The 16,712-nt window shown below is 45.6% G+C and overlaps 1 protein-coding gene across 1 annotated transcript in view; it reads left to right on the top strand.

Moving 5' to 3' along the window:
* The first annotated feature begins 535 nt into the window (after window positions 1-535).
* Window positions 536-16,712, top strand: part of DPYSL3 (dihydropyrimidinase like 3) — a 57,791-nt gene continuing 41,614 nt past the window's right edge. The window contains exon 1 of the mRNA XM_088023632.1: window positions 536-569. The gene's annotated coding sequence lies outside the window, so the exon portion shown is untranslated. The remainder of the gene's footprint in view (window positions 570-16,712) is intronic.

The following is a 16,712-nucleotide window of genomic DNA, read 5'->3' as shown; positions in this document are numbered from 1 at the left end:
CGCGCTCTTCCTCCTCCACCCGGGACTGCAGCATCCCCGCCCCGAAAAGTCCCTCGCGCCCCCTGGTGGCTGTGAGCCGGCTGGCTCCGCCGCACTCGTAAGTCACAAAAAAAGGAAGAAAAAGAAAAAGTGGGTGAGGCAGATGCAAAGAGGAAAATCAATAGGGATAAGAGAGGAGAGGGAGGAGTCACGGAGCAGCCATTCTGGTCTTACGGGGTCCCAGCTGGCACGGCAAAAGAAAAAAAAAAAAAAAAGCCCGGGCGTGAACGCGAGTGGAGGAGGGTGTGTGTGGCGGGGGGGTCGGGGGTGAAAGGGGGGACCGGGGAGATTTACTATTGTCTCTGGCAGCCGCCGCGGGAGCGCGGGAGGGGGGCGGAGGCGAGAGGAGGCGGCGGCTGCGGCCAGCGCACCATTCGCTCCACCTGATCTCCGGCGCTGCGCGCTGAGGAAGGCGCGGGCAGGCAGGAGCAGGAGCAGAAGAAGGAGGGAGGGAGGCAGCTGCTGCAGCCACCGCCGCCACCGCCGCCACCATGTCCTACCAAGGCAAGAAGAACATCCCGCGGATCACGGTGAGTGGGGCGCCGGGCGCCGCCGCCTGCGTCTCTTGCTCGCTCGCTGCTCGCTGCGCTGCGGGCGGGGCGCCTTGGATCCCGCCGGCTTCCCCGGTCCGGTCCCCGGGGAGGGACGGGGACCCGGGGTCCCGGGGGTGGAGAGCGGCGGTCAGCCCAGCCGGCGCGCCGGGCGCCACCCAGACGGAACGACCCTGGCGTTTGGGGAAAACAAAACAAAGAGGAAACCCAAAGAGTGGCGCGGAGAACTTTGGATTATGTATCTTCTTTTCCCACCAGCCGGTAGTTTGCATATAACGCAGGGCTCGGGACCCTCCCAGGACCCCCGCGCCGCCCGGGTTATCAGTGTGCGCTGCCCCAGGCGGGGTGTGCTTTTTGTTTTAGGTTCCTTTTGGCGAGGCGGAGTATGGAGAGATGACACCTTTCCCCAGGGGTGTCTGGTAGCACGACCGCGCCCTCTCCTAGCTCCAACCCGGTGGCTCTGCCCCCCCGCGCCGCGACGGTGGCGGGGTGTCTAGATCTTGGGTCTTCACCTTGTCCGCCTCTTGCCTGCATTCACCCCGTTCATATTTAGGCACGTCATTCCAGACTGGACAACTAATGTGGCTGTAGCGGGAATGACCAACTTTTTTTTTTTTTTTTGCCCTCGATGCATTTTACATTTTTCATGTCATTTTCCGCCCTTATCCCAAGAAAAGGCTGAGTTTTAAGAGCAGATTTTAGTTTGGGGTCGTGGGCGCACGCTGTGTGCCTTAACATGTCCAACTGCCATTGTGTGCAAAAGCGAGCCACCCGCGGGCGGGTGTCAAATGCCCTGGGCGAGCGCCTAGGGCGGGGTGGAGAGGGAACGTGCCATTATCAGGTACAGAAGCCGCATCTTCACCAGAGCCAGGTCTCAGCGGCAAAATACCGCGCCCCGGCTCGGGGTTTCTCTGGGATGCACCGAAATGATGTCCCTGAAAGGAAGGGGCATACGACCAGCTGGGATGAGCATTACCAAAAAAGAGGGGGGGGTGGTGGTAGGGGGCAAAACAACAATAACAAAAAACACTGACATTTGTTAGTTTAGCATGAAGCAGTGTGGTTGTGCTTTGTTGTGAATGGGGTGTGTGTGTACTGTGTGTGTGTGTATAGTGGGGGAATGGGTGGCTACTCCATCTTTGCAAGGCGAACAAAGGAAGTGATCAACTGGCCCCTGGGAGGCTCTGCAGCTGCCCTAGGGCACAGCTGTACCTGCTACTATAGTTAATTTGCCAGGGATCCACCAGATTTTGCTGTGGGCATGAGTCTGTTTGCACTTGCTCCGCTATGTTTGGAACGCCCTGTGTGCTTGAGATTGCCAATGCAGGACCTTACCTCTGTAGGCAGGAGGAAGCTGTTCTTGGCTCTAGTGCACTTTATTCTCAAGTGGTTTTGTTTCTATTGAAGCATGCTATCTTTTTCATGCACCTGAGCTTCACCCCACACAAGTGCACCTCACCCCTAACTGCCGTCCACCTGGTCTTAGGGAATAAACAGTGGCTAGGAGAAAGAGAGGTGGGGATGGGTAGGGATCCTTTAGCCAGGTAAAAGTGTTGGGTGTAAACATATCCTCCTTTATCACTGCGTGATATCATTGACTTCACATTATTGAAGAAACATTGTGGATCTTTTATAATGCATGGTATTTTCTCAGTGCCAGTTGTCTTTGCAGAAAGCTGTGGAAGGTATCATTTAAAAAAAAAAAGACTGGGACAAAAGCTCAATTTTGATAGTTTCCCTCACTGAGGAGGGATGAACCCCAGCTCTCATGCTGTTCCATGCGTGAAGCATGCTGCTCACATGCCACTTGCCTTACCTCCGCTATACGTGTGCCAGTTCTCCTGTTTGGGATAAGCAGAGAAAAGGTTTTTTTTTTTTTTTTCTTTCTAGTCCAAAGACTGCAAGGTTCTTCTTACGGACTCAGCCTGTGCTGTGGCATCGAGGGCCACGCCCATTCTTATAGGTATCACTTGGGCCACCTTTCAGGAGAGCTACAGAAATTTAGCCCTGATTGATAACTTGTCTTCGAAGCCCCCGTAAATGTAGCTGTGCCCTAATCCTAGGGCCAGGTTTGCAAGGGGTTCCCTTTTGTTCTTGTTTGGATGCTCTTCCCTAGGGTGCCTCCTTCATTTTCCACACGGCTTCCATCCTTTCTCTCTGTGCATGGGGCGTGGTGCTGCATAGCTGCCTGTGCCTGTAAGCTGGGGCTGTGTGTCTCCAGCAGCTGTGACAAGAATGGACAGTGGTTGTGAATTCCTTCAAGCCAGACTACCTTGTATTCACATTGTTGCAAGGGGTCTGGGGTGGGGAGGGAGAGAGGAGCATGGCAGGAGGGGGGCTGTTGGTCTTTGGGGGCAAGGAATCCATTTGTAAATTTTCCTCAGGCTTTGTGTTGTATTTCTGTGAACAGGGGTTCTGTTTTACATTCAATTATTTTTGCGTGTTTGTGTGTCTATAGATGATTATAGTTATCTCCATACTATAAGGGTTGCAATACTCTTCCTAGATATAATGAAAAACATTAAAATATGGCCGCAGATAGAAAACGTCATTAAAGATCTAAATGTGACATATATCCCCTACTGTTAATTCTAGCTTATTTTTTTAAATGGTAAGATTATGGCATTTGAATTAAGTTTTCTAGCCTCCCTGTATTCCTTTCTGTGAAGGCTGCCCCACCCAGTAGCTAAAATGTCACTAGAATCTGAGGACCGATGGGGGCAGTCTTTCTTGCTGGATACCCTATGCCTCCCCAGACACCACCCTCTGTCACAATTTGCTCCCTCCACCTTACTCCCCGTAAGGCTTTGTTTTTTTCCTGCCACCTATTTTTGCTGCCCTCCTGAGATCAAAGCCTTCTTATACGGTATACTGTGTTTACTGGTTTCTTGGAGAGAGAGGGTTGGTAGAATTGGCTGGGGCTTTCTCTGTGAGTGGCTCAGGCCTCCCATCTTACTGTTCTTTCTCAGGTTATCCATGTGCATGTCCTGTCTGGTCTACCTTGATACTAGCCCTTGCTTCTAAATGTCAGGCTGGCAGCTCAGGCTGGTTCAGCAGATCAGAGCAGGGACCTTGTGCTGCCATTCACCTCCGTCTCCACTGTCTAGCATGGTCCCTAGCACATAGACATCTCATGGTTATCAGTTCAATCAATAAATGAATTAAAAATTGTTCCTAATAAGAAGAGTTCACACCTATTGTGTTTGTGTCAGGTATTGTGCTGAATGCCTTACCTCCATTGTCTCATTTTGATCCTTGACTCAACACTGTCTGAAAGGTACTATAGTTATCCCCATTTTATAGATCCAGAAACAAAACAAACAAAAACCCCCCCAAAAAACAAAAAATCCCCAAAACCCATAGAAAATCAAACGCTTTTGCCCAGGATCAGAGAGTGAGTAAGTGTTAGAGGCAGGACTCAAACCTGCACACCTGCTTGAAGTCAAAGTCTGTGCTCCTTCCCACCACATTCTTTTTGGTGTTTCTGCTTCTACCATCATTACTACTTCGTGTAAGTAAGGCAAATGGTATAGAGGAAAGACTCCGTACTCTCTAAGTAGTCCTGGTAGGATCTGGGAAGTGTATTTTGCCTGCCACTGTCAACAGATCCCTTAACATGGTGTCTCTTACTTCTTATATTCAATAAATGTAAATAACACTTTTGGGGATGGTAGCTAGCATATCAGTTCTGCAGGTGGAAAGTTGTATGCTACCCTCTTGTATGCTACCACTTGAAGCTGACCGGAGGAGTGGGAGGGATCTAACCGTTAAGTTCCAGGGCTTTATACATATTCTCTTGTCAAGAGTCTCTGCAAAAACCCATTTTAAGGAAACTGAAGCACAGATAGGTGAAGTTAGTTATTCAGAGTTACCCTGTGAGAATTTTGGGGCAAAGCTGGAAATAAACCCAGGCTTCTCCATCCTGGTACAGCTGCTTGCCTCCCAGAGGTGCATGCAGCAGAGATTTGGAAGGTGTGGATAAAGCGTTCCAGAATTCCCTCTGGGAGCACATTGCAGAGAATTGGCTTTTTGCAACCGGTAATTGGATTTCCATAAATATTATCTTGCAGATAATGCATTTCCGCCGCATTGGAGGTTGGGTTGAATGTGTGTGATGTTTGGAAATTCCCGGAATACACATCCTCAGGCAGGAACACAACCTGGAGAGTTCTTTCCTGGGCGCATAGTCAGGGTGCTGTGGTCTCGCTTGAAGGGTGTGATCGTGAGCATTGTGGGTGCCATGGGAAGTTTTTATTCCCAAGGGGAAGGGAAGGGGCTTTATGAAGTGCAGCAGCTGAGCTGGGGGCCTTGAACCAGCCGAGAACCTGGAGGAGACGTGAGTCAAACCCTGCCCCAGCCTCTGTGCCTTCTTCTTGCTTCAAGAGGTGTCACTTGGGACTGGGAGCAAATATTAGGAGATGGAGGACTAGCGTTTAGGAGACCAAAAGAGAAGAAGTCACCCACAGTTGGCTTTATCCGTGTAAGGCATCTTGGTAGAGAAATTCCAGAGTAAAAGACAGAGGGAAAGTTAGGAATGGAAAACATCTTACATATCTGATCATGGAACTCTCAGCCCAGGCCCTGCTTGGGGTGTTCATTTGTTACTTTATATTTTGAGCAGCTATGTGGTGATTCTCAACCAGGTTATTACTCTTTCTTTCTTCCTTTTTTTTTTTTTTTAAGATTTTTAAAATTTATTTGAGGGGAGTAGAGAGAGAGAATCCCAAGCAGACTCCGAGCTGAGTGTGGAGCCTGACACAGGGCTCGATCTCACAACTCTGAGATGACGACCTGAGTCGAAAACTCAACTGACTGAGCCACCCAGGCACCCCTGGGTTATTCCTCTTTCTGAAACACGAGCAAAGTGCCTCAGGTGTATAAAGAGCTCTGCCTGTTAGTAGTTATGATGGAGTTGGCTGAGCGTTTGGGGGAATTCTAGAGGAATAGATTTTCTCAGAGAATTCCAGTCTATGTGGTAGAACTGTCAGCTTACAAATGAAAATCTTTCTGCTTATCTCCCTGGGCTGTTGAAAGGCCCAAATGAGGATAGTGGCCCTGAAAGCAGTCTCTGAGCCCCGATATCTTCCAAAATAGTAAACGCTGATTTATTTATGAAATCTCAACTACTCTGGAATGTGGAAATTCATGAAGCGGAAGACATGATAAAGGTCTGGGGTAGGAAGAGGCTACTTAGGAAACTACTTTTTGAATACAAGTTTTCAAAAACAAAAATTAATACAATGTTATATAGAAGCTCTTGTTATCTTTTTCTTACTTCAGTTATGTTCCAGTGTTCCTCAGAATTAGGCTTCTCATTCATTTCTGACAATCTAACAGGCCAGTAGACTGTCTTTGGTCTTTGATATAGAGACTTTCCCTTAACCCAAATAAAGGGCATTTTTCTTATTTAGTTGCACTAGATTGTTTTTTAATCCTAATTAGCTTGGACACTAAAGTGACAGAGGTTATGAATACCCTTTCTGGTAGGTTCTTCATGACTCCCTGTTCAGTAGCTTTTCCTCTGCCCTTTCTCCTCAGTTGGAAAAAACAAAAAACAAAAAACAAAAACATTGAATTTGAAAAAGAACAAAAAAACCCCTTCATGTCCTAATGGGCCCTCTGTTCTTTACCTGTTGACATATTTCATAGAACTATTTGCTTTTGCTTATTACATTTGAAAAGTTACAAAATGTTTACACAAGGAGGACTGTCTCTCTAGGATATAAATCTGCCCCCCTTTGATACAATCAGTGCTCCTAATCATAAGGGGACTGGAAATTTGAATATGTCATCGCCTCCTGTGATGAATGTTAATAGGAAGCCTGACCGGCTCCCCACTTACTCCCTCCTCAAATCAGTGCTCCATTTTACCTTTTCTCCCATTTTCTATAGACCATTCAGAGACAAATGAGAAAGACCCTGGACAACCCAGAGAAATGGGCTATTTTCTATTTTCACACTCTTCTCTTGTGAAATTTCTCTTTCATCAGACTCAGTCTATGTCTATTTCAATAAATGAAATAGACCAAAAAAACTGTATGGTAGAATAGGATGAGCCCTTCGGTTTAGCCTTTTTTGTTTGGCCCTAGTCTCTACATGGAGTCTACTTACAAAAACAACTTCTCTTGGGGCACCTGGGTGGCTCTATCGGTTAAGCCTCTGACCCTTGGTTTCTGGCTCACGTCATGATTTCAGGGTCGTGGGATCGAGCCCTGCTTCTGGCTCTGTGCTCAGCACGGAGTCTGCTTGTCCCTCTCCCTCTGCTCCAACCCCTGCTTGCTTGTGCTCGCTTGCTCTCAAATAAATAAATAAATAAATAAATAAATAAATAAATAAATAAATAAATAAAAACCCAACTTCTCTTGAGGAACTTTCTTCTGTTAATTAGATTGTAGGGATCTCAGTGGTTAGAGAGATGTGACTAAGCGTAGTGGAGCTGTTAAGCTACCATTTATTGAGTAGTTATGTGGGTTACCTCACTTGACTCCTAGCATCTCCTGTAGCTGCAATGAATAACCACCATTTTTGCGCTCTGGATAGAGGCTCCGAGAGTTTTAGTAACTTGACTAAAGTCACACAGTTGGAAAAGTAAGATCCTGGGATTGATCCCTCCAGAGGTCAGTTAGTTTCATAGGCAGGAAAGCAGTCACTCCCTATCCACAGGTGGATCACCTCCAGCTGTCCACACCTGTTAGCTCACAAATGTGGGTCAGTGTTCACAGGGCGTGGAAGGAGTGGGGATGATCTGGCCAAAGCTATCACATCACCACTGGAACAACAGCCGAGCGTATGTCCTCCTAACGGTGGTTCATGCATTGCTTTGCCAGCTGTCTGAGTTAGCTTCTGGCTTTTGCCCAGAGGCATGTATGAGTGCAGGGTGGAAAAGCAGATGCTGTTTTCCTGCCCTGCATAAGTACAGATCTGGGCCCAAGGCCCCTTCACACTCTCTGTCTCTGTCTGCTTCCCAGACTTGGAAGGAGCCAAGCTCCCCGTTCCCATTCCGCAAGAGAAATCCAGGACACGCCCAGCACTCTAAGCAGGAGGGGGGAGCTCCACTTTAGAATGGTCCAGGAGCCCATTTGGGACATCTGGAATTCAAGGACACATTTCTCATGGCTTAATTAGTCTCTTTTTCCCAGGGAAGCACTGGACAATGAAATATGCAGGATAAAGTGAGATTTGATTTTTTAAGAGAGGAGTTCTGCTCCTTCTGCAAAGGAGCACTCTTGTTTTTTGACACAGGGAAAGACAGCCCTGGATGGAGTGTCAGCATGTTGTGGTTCAGGCCTGCCATTGCCTCTCATTTACGCGTGACTTTGGGCAAACCCTTATTATCCCTCTCAATTCTGCATCAGTCAAATGAGGGCATTGAACTAAATGATCTCCAAGGTCCCTGCCAGGGCACATGATCCTATGAGCCTTTATTTTGTCCTTTCTTTTTTCCTGAGATCATGGTCAGCCCTCGTCACTGTGTTCGGAATTTAGAGAAGAATCGTAAACCCTTTCTGTGAGGGAAGAGAACACAGTGAGTGAGAAGAAAGAGCAGTCCTTATAGGCTTAAATTCAGTGGGGCCAGCCCAAATCTGTGTTGGGTCTAAGGGTCTTTGGTTGCATTTTACACTTAAAATCCCAGCCTTTTTCTCATTCAGAGGGTAGGTTTGGTTAATAGACTCAGTACAGGAGAGAAATGGAATAATGATGTCCTTTTCTTCTTCTTTGGTATTAATTCAGATGAGTATTATTATTACTATTTTTTTTAAAGATTTTATTTATTTATTTGAGAGAGAGAATGAGAGATAGAGAGCACGAGAGGGAAGAGGGTCAGAGGGAGAAGCAGACTCCCTGCTGCGCAGGGAGCCTGATGCGGGACTCGATCCCAGGATTCCAGGATCATGACCTGAGCCGAAGGCAGTCACTTAAACCGACTGAGCCACCCAGGCGCCCTCAAATGAGTATTATTAAAACAAGACCATGATTCCTTTGCTGGCATGTACAGTTTCTCTTTTGGATAAGGCTACCATTGGTAAGGGCACAAAGGTGACAAATTGCTCCAAATCTATGCTGGTCAAGCGACTAGGGAGACCAACAGAAAACAGCTCCAAGTCTATATATGCTCCACCAAGCTCTTTTCAGTTGCTCTTGCCAACATTTTAAGTGTGGTGGCTGTCATCCAATGGAAATAACCCCTTCCCAAAAGCCAAATAATGCCATGGACACCCCATGAGGTAGGGATGGTTTGGGTTTTGTTACCACTGAATCTGCAGCACTCAACTCTTTGGCGTATATTAAGCCCTCTGTAAATATTTGTTGAATGAATGGATACATTTAACACTTACGTTGCAGGAAAAATTTCAAGCCAGAAGATGATCAGAACATGCATACATTTGTGCTTGTACATCATCCTCCCTTTCACTGGCAGCTTTCTTGAATATTAACTTTTAAGAGAGACAGCCTGTCATAAGAAACCAGCAGAGAGGATCACTGAGCCAAGAGCAACAGGACAGCCCATCAGCAGAGCGAGCAGAGTCAACTGTACTCCGGGACCTGACCAGCGCCCATGGAGCCCGGCCCTCATTTGTACTTCTCTGCTTATAGACCTCCCTTCCTCCCCTTCTTCCAAATCCTGCATCTGACCCCATTCTCAGCCTGTTTCAGGGCCTACCTGGGTACATCTTGCATGCAAACAGACCCGTTGTTTCTCTTTCAGGAAATGATTTAAAAGAAAGAGAACTCTATGCCTCCTTTCAACTCAAGAAAATTGTCACCATGACTTTTTGAACCAGGATCCAACATAGATCTAAATTGAGGCCTTTCTGCCTTTGCCTAGAAACCACAAGCCATTGGAGTTATTAGCAGCAGTTAAGGCAGTCTGCATTGTACAGAAAACCCCACCTTTTAGAGTACTTGATGAAGGAGCAGCCCCTAGGTCTTTTTTGCTTCCCTATTAGGTAGGGTTGGCCATTTAGATGAAATGTTTTTATGCTTGTGTATATGTGTAATACTTTATGTATTAGAAAATGTCATGTATAACATAACCAGGTATAATAACAGCATTTGGCTCTTTTTTTGATTGTAGAACACGTATTGACCATTGGCTCTGGACCTAGCAATGCGATACTTGTCTCTGGAACATCTAATCTGGAACATAGAGGGGAAATTAGTTTACGACAACAGCTCCTACTACTAACAATAACAAATATTTATTGTCTCCTGTGTTGAGTGCTTTTTAGTCATTATCTCATGTAATCCTCAGAACTGTTCAGTTAGGTAGATGGGTTTCCAACTCGGTCTTCCCATTTCATTGTGGAGAACACTTAGGTCAGAAAATTTGCCTAAGATCACACAAGCCTTCAGTGGTGGAACCAAAATTCGAACTGACTTAGCCCACACTCTTAACTGCTAGGCGGAGCAACCTTAAATTCTACCTTCTTTTATCTTCTCCCACCTCCAGGGTCATGAGACACTTGTGCAAATTGGAGTTCACTTAATTCAGGTCCAGGGTGAAGGCCTTCCCTGCACCTGTTTCCTATGAAGCATGAGTAGTTGAGGTTATGGGAGGTGCAGAGGACAGCCATTTGGTGCCCTCCTCTGCATGAGCGCTGCCTGGTTCTGGAAGCCCTCCAGCTTTCCCATTACAAGCAGTCTCACTTCCCAGTGTGTCCAGAGCTGCTCCACACGATGGTACATTCAGGGCCAACTTGCCAGGGAGGAGGCCACCACTCTTAGCAAAGAAGACTATTTTGCATTGAATTAACAAAAATACCAATGAGGATTTCTTCTTAATGTGGATTTGAATGCCTCCTTCTCATTCCATAGCCCACAGGATATTCCCCAGCTTCTCAATAAATCCAAAGCAAGATTCTGCAGAGGTTTTGATTAAATGTAGCTCTGTGAGATTGATAGAGTCAGAATTCCCTTAGAGAATATTTTAGTCTAGACTTCCCTTACAGGTGAAGAAACAGAGACGGAGACACAAGTGGGGCTGAATGAATTAGGGCTTCTTCTGTCTGGTCTATTGTAGGGCACTGAGATTTTAAAATTAGGTAGGAATTTTTTTTCCCCCAAATACGAAAAACAGCATGAGGGTTACAGAAGAATTTACCAAAATAAACAAAAGGAGTACAATACAAATAAGCTGTGGTGAAATTAATCAGAGACAGCCATTGTAAATTTTATGAATACACCCATTTAGAACTTTTTCTCAAGACTGTATATGCCACTTATTAAAATGGTACAACGTCGTGTTCATGCTGTTTTATGTCCTGCTTTCCATTCTACAATATGACATCTTTCCATGTTTCAAATAGTCTTCCATAACATAATTTTAAAAACCCACATATTATCCCGGTGCTTGGGGATCTGGTTAAATTAATCGCATTTTGTTTGCATTTTTGTGTTTGTTTCTATGATTGTAGGATTAACAACAAACATGAAATGATGCATTTGTTTTCAGTTGCCGTTTTTTAAGTGAAGTTAAATTAAAAGGTATTCCAGGATGAGAGGCTGAGTAACTTGCCCCGAGTTGCTCAGCTCAAGACTGCCAGCCTATAGATTTGAAACCCACTGTCTTCCATCTTCACCTATATTCTTGTCATTGCTCTGATTGCTTTGGCATTTGGGCCATTTTCCATGGAGAGCTCCACCTTCCCTTTCTCTTCTGCTTTTGAGTAAGCACGTTGGTTTTCTCACGTCTGCCCTTGCTTGCCTGTCTGATTCGCTGAGGCTGTTGACATTTGTAGAGGTACACAGTGTCCTGGGACCTGAAGCTACACAGCTGGAGAGGAAACATGCCTAGCTCTTTCTCCCCTCTCCTTAATGGCTTAACCTATGAGCTTGGAAGCTGGTTTTAATTTTACATTCTCTGTGTGTATGTGTATGTTTGTTTTTAAAACTTTTTTCCCCTTAATTCTTTCAAGGAGACCTTTATTTGAAATCATATACTCTTTCCCTCAAAGCCAATTTGTGCCCCAAATCTTGATGAGATTACTTTGGGGATATTGATAAATTCAGCTTGGGGTTTCTGGTTTATCCAACTAAATTGGTTTAAATTATGGCCTTACAGAGAGAAAGGGCATAAACAACTTAGAAGGTTTCAAAGCAATTGGATCTAATCCTCTGCTTCTAGAGACTTCATCCTGGGTTGATTCCACAAAGAAGGTATGTTTTGTTTTGTTTTTGTTTCAGTTACTTCGTCGCATGCTCTATCTCAGACCCTGTTTGATGTGAGAAATTATGGGAAACACTTAGCTTTGCTCAGTTCAGGGCAGGAAGAGAAATAAGGGATCCATTATTCCAACCCCTCATTTTAATGATTAAGAAAATATGGGCTGAAGAGGGAAAATAATTTGCCAAAGGTCACACAGCAAAATAATTACGGAAAAAAAGCGTACTACTCATTTCCCTTACTCTAGTTCAGTACTTTTCTCACCTCTCCCCCCCTTTTTTTTTGAGGCGGGGGAATTTGAGGGTCTGTCGTTGGCTGAATTTTGTCCCCTCAAAGTTTGTGTGGTGAGGTCCTAACCCATAGTACCTCAGAATGTGACTGGATTGGGTGATAGGGCCTTTACAGACCTGACTGAGGTAAATGAGGTCATTACGGTGGGTCCTAATCCATTATGACTGGCTCTATAAGAAGAGTTTAGGACACAAGTCAGAGCAAGACCATCTGAAGACACAGGGAGGAGAAGGCCATCTGCAAGTCAAGGAGAGAGGCCTCAGGGGAAACCAACCCTGCCGACACCTTGATCTTGAACTTCCAGTTTCCAGAACTATGGGAAAATCAATATCTGTTTTTAAGACACTCAGTGTGTGGTACTCTGTTATGGCAGCCCTAGCAGACTGATACGGGGGGAAGTTAAGGACAAAGACATTTAAAGATTCAAATCTTCAAACTTGAGAAGTTCTCAATGAACAGAAAAGGGAAACCCACATAAATAAGGTAAGAAATGATGCCATGTCAGAGCCCATACTGACTGATATTTAGTCATAATTTTATCCATGACATCTCATTTCATCCTTATGTCCAGATTATAATTATTTATAGCTCTACTTTACAGTTGAAGAAACAGATGCAGGAGGTTATCTTATCTCAGGTTACATAGTTAATAACTAACTGGTGGCGCGAGCTCCCAATTCACCTCCTTGTCTGACTTGAAACACTTCCTTCGTACTCGGTGCTACTTCCCAGGCAGGAAGTTAATCCCAGCTGGATTGTCACCAGTGTCATCTAGTTGTTTAAAGTTAGGAAGAAGAAAAAATGTACTCCAGAGTCTCAATGACTTGGAATCCACCTAATGGATTAGACAGGACATAACTGGCCCCTGATTTTTAAGAAAAATACAGAAAACAGGGAAATTTTAAAAGATAATCAAGCTATTTGAATTTCACTACAAAGTCTTCCCAGTGGCTTTACACCTTCACCTGTCGAAATGGACAGCTAAACATAGTGAAGGATTAAGGTGTGGAATGATGGACCCCAGGCCCCAAAGAAATCTGACGCATTGCAGGGGAATCACTTACCCACACTGGGTCATATTTGCTGGAGCAGAAATCCACACCCATACATCTGTAACATGAGTGGATGTGGAAACTATCTATGCCAGAGTTTTATAATGACATATTTTAGAAGTATTTTCTTTTTTTTTTTAAAGATTTTATTTATTTATTTGAGAGAGAGAGAGAATGAGAGATAGAAAGCACAAGGGGGAAGAGGGTCAGAGGGAGAAGCAGACTCCCTGCTGAGCAGGAAGCCCGATGTGGGACTCGATCCCGGGACTCCAGGATCATGAGCTGAGCCAAAGGCAGTCGCTTAACCAACTGAGCCACCCAGGCGCCCTAGAAGTATTTTCAACAGGAAGGCCTGATAAATATGCAGTCAACTAAAAAAAAAAAAACAAAAACAAACAAACAAAAAAACCCCCATCAAATTAATTTGAGCTACTGGTAAACCCAAAGCTTATCATATGGGAAACATGAGGTGCTTTACGTATTGAAAGTAATTGGCTGTCTTGCAGCTCCATCCTCCCTGTTTTGTGTGGTCTATCAGTGCTTCAATGTAGAGGTTAAAGTCACTTGGACTTTATTAGTAAGAAGGCGCAATCAAGTTAAGAGGGGGATAGGGTTTGTTTTCAGCAGATCCTGGGCTAAGATTCAGCTCAGCTCCAGATTGGCCATGCAACTTGGTTGGCTCTGCCTTTAGAGTAGAATCTCAATCCAAGCCCTTGTCACTATTTCTCATCACTCACCACTGCCCTAGCTCAAGCCTCCCTGGTCTTACTGTAATCCCCTAATTGATCTTTGTGCTCCCACTTTGCCTACACATAGGTCATTCTCTGGGCATAACCAGGGTGATCCTTTACAAATGTAAATCAGATCAAGTTGCTCCCCCAGCTCGAACATCTGTTGCACTGGGAATAAAACAGACAGTGGCTCTCCAGATTTCATGTGGCCTGGCCCTGACTGTCTTCCTCTCTGGACTCCTGGCCCTGCCACTGCTCCTTAGTGACTGACATCAGCCATCCCCGGCTCTTGCGCTCCCTGGGCCATGTTCTTCCCCAGCTCAGGGCTGCCGTGCTTGCTGCTCCCTGGGAGGGAGGGAGCGGTCTTTCCTAAGAGCCATTCTTGACTTGGTTTGCTCCCTCAGATCATTCAGAGTTCCGTTCCGCTGACAGCTTCTTAGACATGCCTTCTTTGAAAACCTCCTCAGATACTTCCAAGCCTCTGCTATCCCCTCACCCTCTGTGTGAATTCCCCTTATCACAGTTGCAAGTACACTACTAATTTAGTTAGCTTATTTATTCTTTGCTTTTCCAGCCACTACAGTACAATGGCAGGGAATGTATTTTGTTCATGTTGTATCCCTACTACTGTGAACAGGAGGCATTTATAAAGATTAAATGACAGAATGAATGGATAAATAAGTCAGGGAATGAAAAGGCTTACTGCTTCTTTCCTTTAGGCTCATGTGCTTTCCTTGGGGTCAATGGTTTGGGGAGAACAGGTGTCAAGGAAGCAGGGTTATCAGAAGGCTACTGACCTGCCTGCTCCATGGTGACAGGGACCACTTCTGTGTCTTTCCCCACTGTATCACCCAGGCCTGGCTCAGTCTCACCTTGAATGAATGGAGCCATGAGCAAAGGTGAAAAGATTTGAGAACAGTGGCCAAAGTGGTAACACATGGACAGACACCTGCTCCCTCTGAGCCAAAGGGAAGAGACTTGCAACAGTTGTAACTTGCTTGCTGTTTTTTGGACACAATTGAGTACATGTCATAATGCACATCTTGCTTGGGTATGCATCCAGCATTGGCTACTCTAAACGTCAGTCCTCAGAGCACTTTTTGAAACATTTTTGAGCAGAGACGGGTCCTAAAAGAAAGGACTATTTGGGAATTATTTCAAAAGATTATTTGCTGGTGTTAGAATCATAGAATGTGAAATAGTGCTTATGAGGTGGAGAAACAACGTCAAGGCTTTGCAGGTAGGGAGGAAGTCTGCAGGCCTTCAGGCATGGGGCATACAGTCCTGTGATTTTAGTGTGATACTTGCAAATGGAAGGCTGTCTGAAATACATCCTAGGAGGTGCCTATTGTGTGAAGGAACCTTTTGTTATAGGATTAACTGCCTGCCAGTCTCATTTCTGAGTTCTCATAATTTTTAAATGGAGGCTCAGTTGTATTTATTTCAAGGGTTCATTTCATTCAGAGTCCACCTGACCTCTTGAAGTCCTTGTTCTTGGAGAATCTGCACTTTTCTCTGTCTGTATTACTTGGAGAAGTTTGGGGCCCGAGAGTCAAAAAATAGCCACTTCTTTAATAACCACCTGTCTATCAAATAGAAACAAAGCTGTGGGTTGGCAGGTTTCTAGGCAGATAGAATGAGCAAGGGAATTGGTCATTACCACTGCTAAGTGTGTCAAGAAAGAGCCAGAAAAAAGTGAGCTGGTCCATCCTCTCAGCTCCCCATGCTCCTTAGGAAGTGTTTGGATTCTTGTAGGAAGGTAGTTTATACACACACGCACACACACACATACATACATGTACACACTAAAAAGAAATGAAATGTCAAGCTACTTTTCAGGGATAGAGGAGAGAGCAGGTAGGCATCCAGGTGAGAAGCACTGGCCTGAGATTTGTGTCCTAGCCTATAAAGAAACCTGCATTTATTGAGCACCTACTATGCACCAGAGTTTGGGCTTACTCCTCACTTTGGTCCTTTGGTGTGGATATCATTTATTTTCCTCATTTCACAGTGAGGACTGGGCTCCCAGGCCCTTCCCCTTTCCTCCGCTCTGTCTGGCACGGATTCACTGCTTGGGTTCCTTAGCTATAGAGTGAATGATGAGGCCCCTCTCTGTGCTCCTCTACAGACCCAGTCTCTGACGTTTGCTCTCCGAGGCAGAACAAACTGGGGGACATCTCTGGTCTTGGAAATAGTTCCTTCCTTGCACGACCTCTCTCCAAGGACCCTTTCCACTGCAACGTGGTGTGAGCCGAAACATCCCAGCTGTACGCTCTCTTAACGCCTCCACCACAGGACCGGTTTGGGGAAGTTGCATAAGCCAGTGGTTATGTGCTTATAACCACAATCCCCGGGCAGCCCTGCCAACTTTAAAAGTATAAGGTCAGAGTTGGAGAAGAATCCCTGTGGCCTCTGCAAATAGCTGGGGAGCAGTTGCCTGTCATTTGAAGGTGCCGCTCGCACATTCCACGGCCCAAGCCCGCATTCCTCCCCTGGGAATTGCAATTGGCTGGCTTTCAGATTCAGTGAAAGGGTTTCTTGTTTCTGACAAGCAATAGGGTGGGAGTTCACTAGGCTTCCCTGTCCTTCTAAAGGCTCCGTCAAAGCCAGCTGCCAGTCCGAAATGATCAAAGAGGAGTCTACTTCTAAAAGAGGAAGTGAGTACCACTTACTGGACAGCAGCTCAGGGAGACCAAGTGCCTTGCTCAGGGTCACAGAGCTAAGACCAGAATCTGGGGCTCCTGACCCTCATTCTGGGAGTCTTTCTACTCTTCTTTGTTGCCTTTCACTTGGCTTGGCCAGGTTCATTATGGCATTAACTCAAGTCCGTCCATTAACACTTGCCCATCCTCCTAAATCACAGGCTCCCATGTCTAGCTATTTG

The sequence above is a fragment of the Eumetopias jubatus genome, unplaced genomic scaffold, assembly GCF_037043125.1.
Source record: "Eumetopias jubatus isolate StellerSeaLion01/CBP00866 unplaced genomic scaffold, mEumJub1_p1.0 scaffold_5, whole genome shotgun sequence".
Classification (NCBI taxonomy): Eukaryota; Metazoa; Chordata; class Mammalia; order Carnivora; family Otariidae; genus Eumetopias; species Eumetopias jubatus.
Note: the sequence above shows the minus strand (reverse complement) of the source record. Positions and strands in the feature narration are given on the sequence as shown.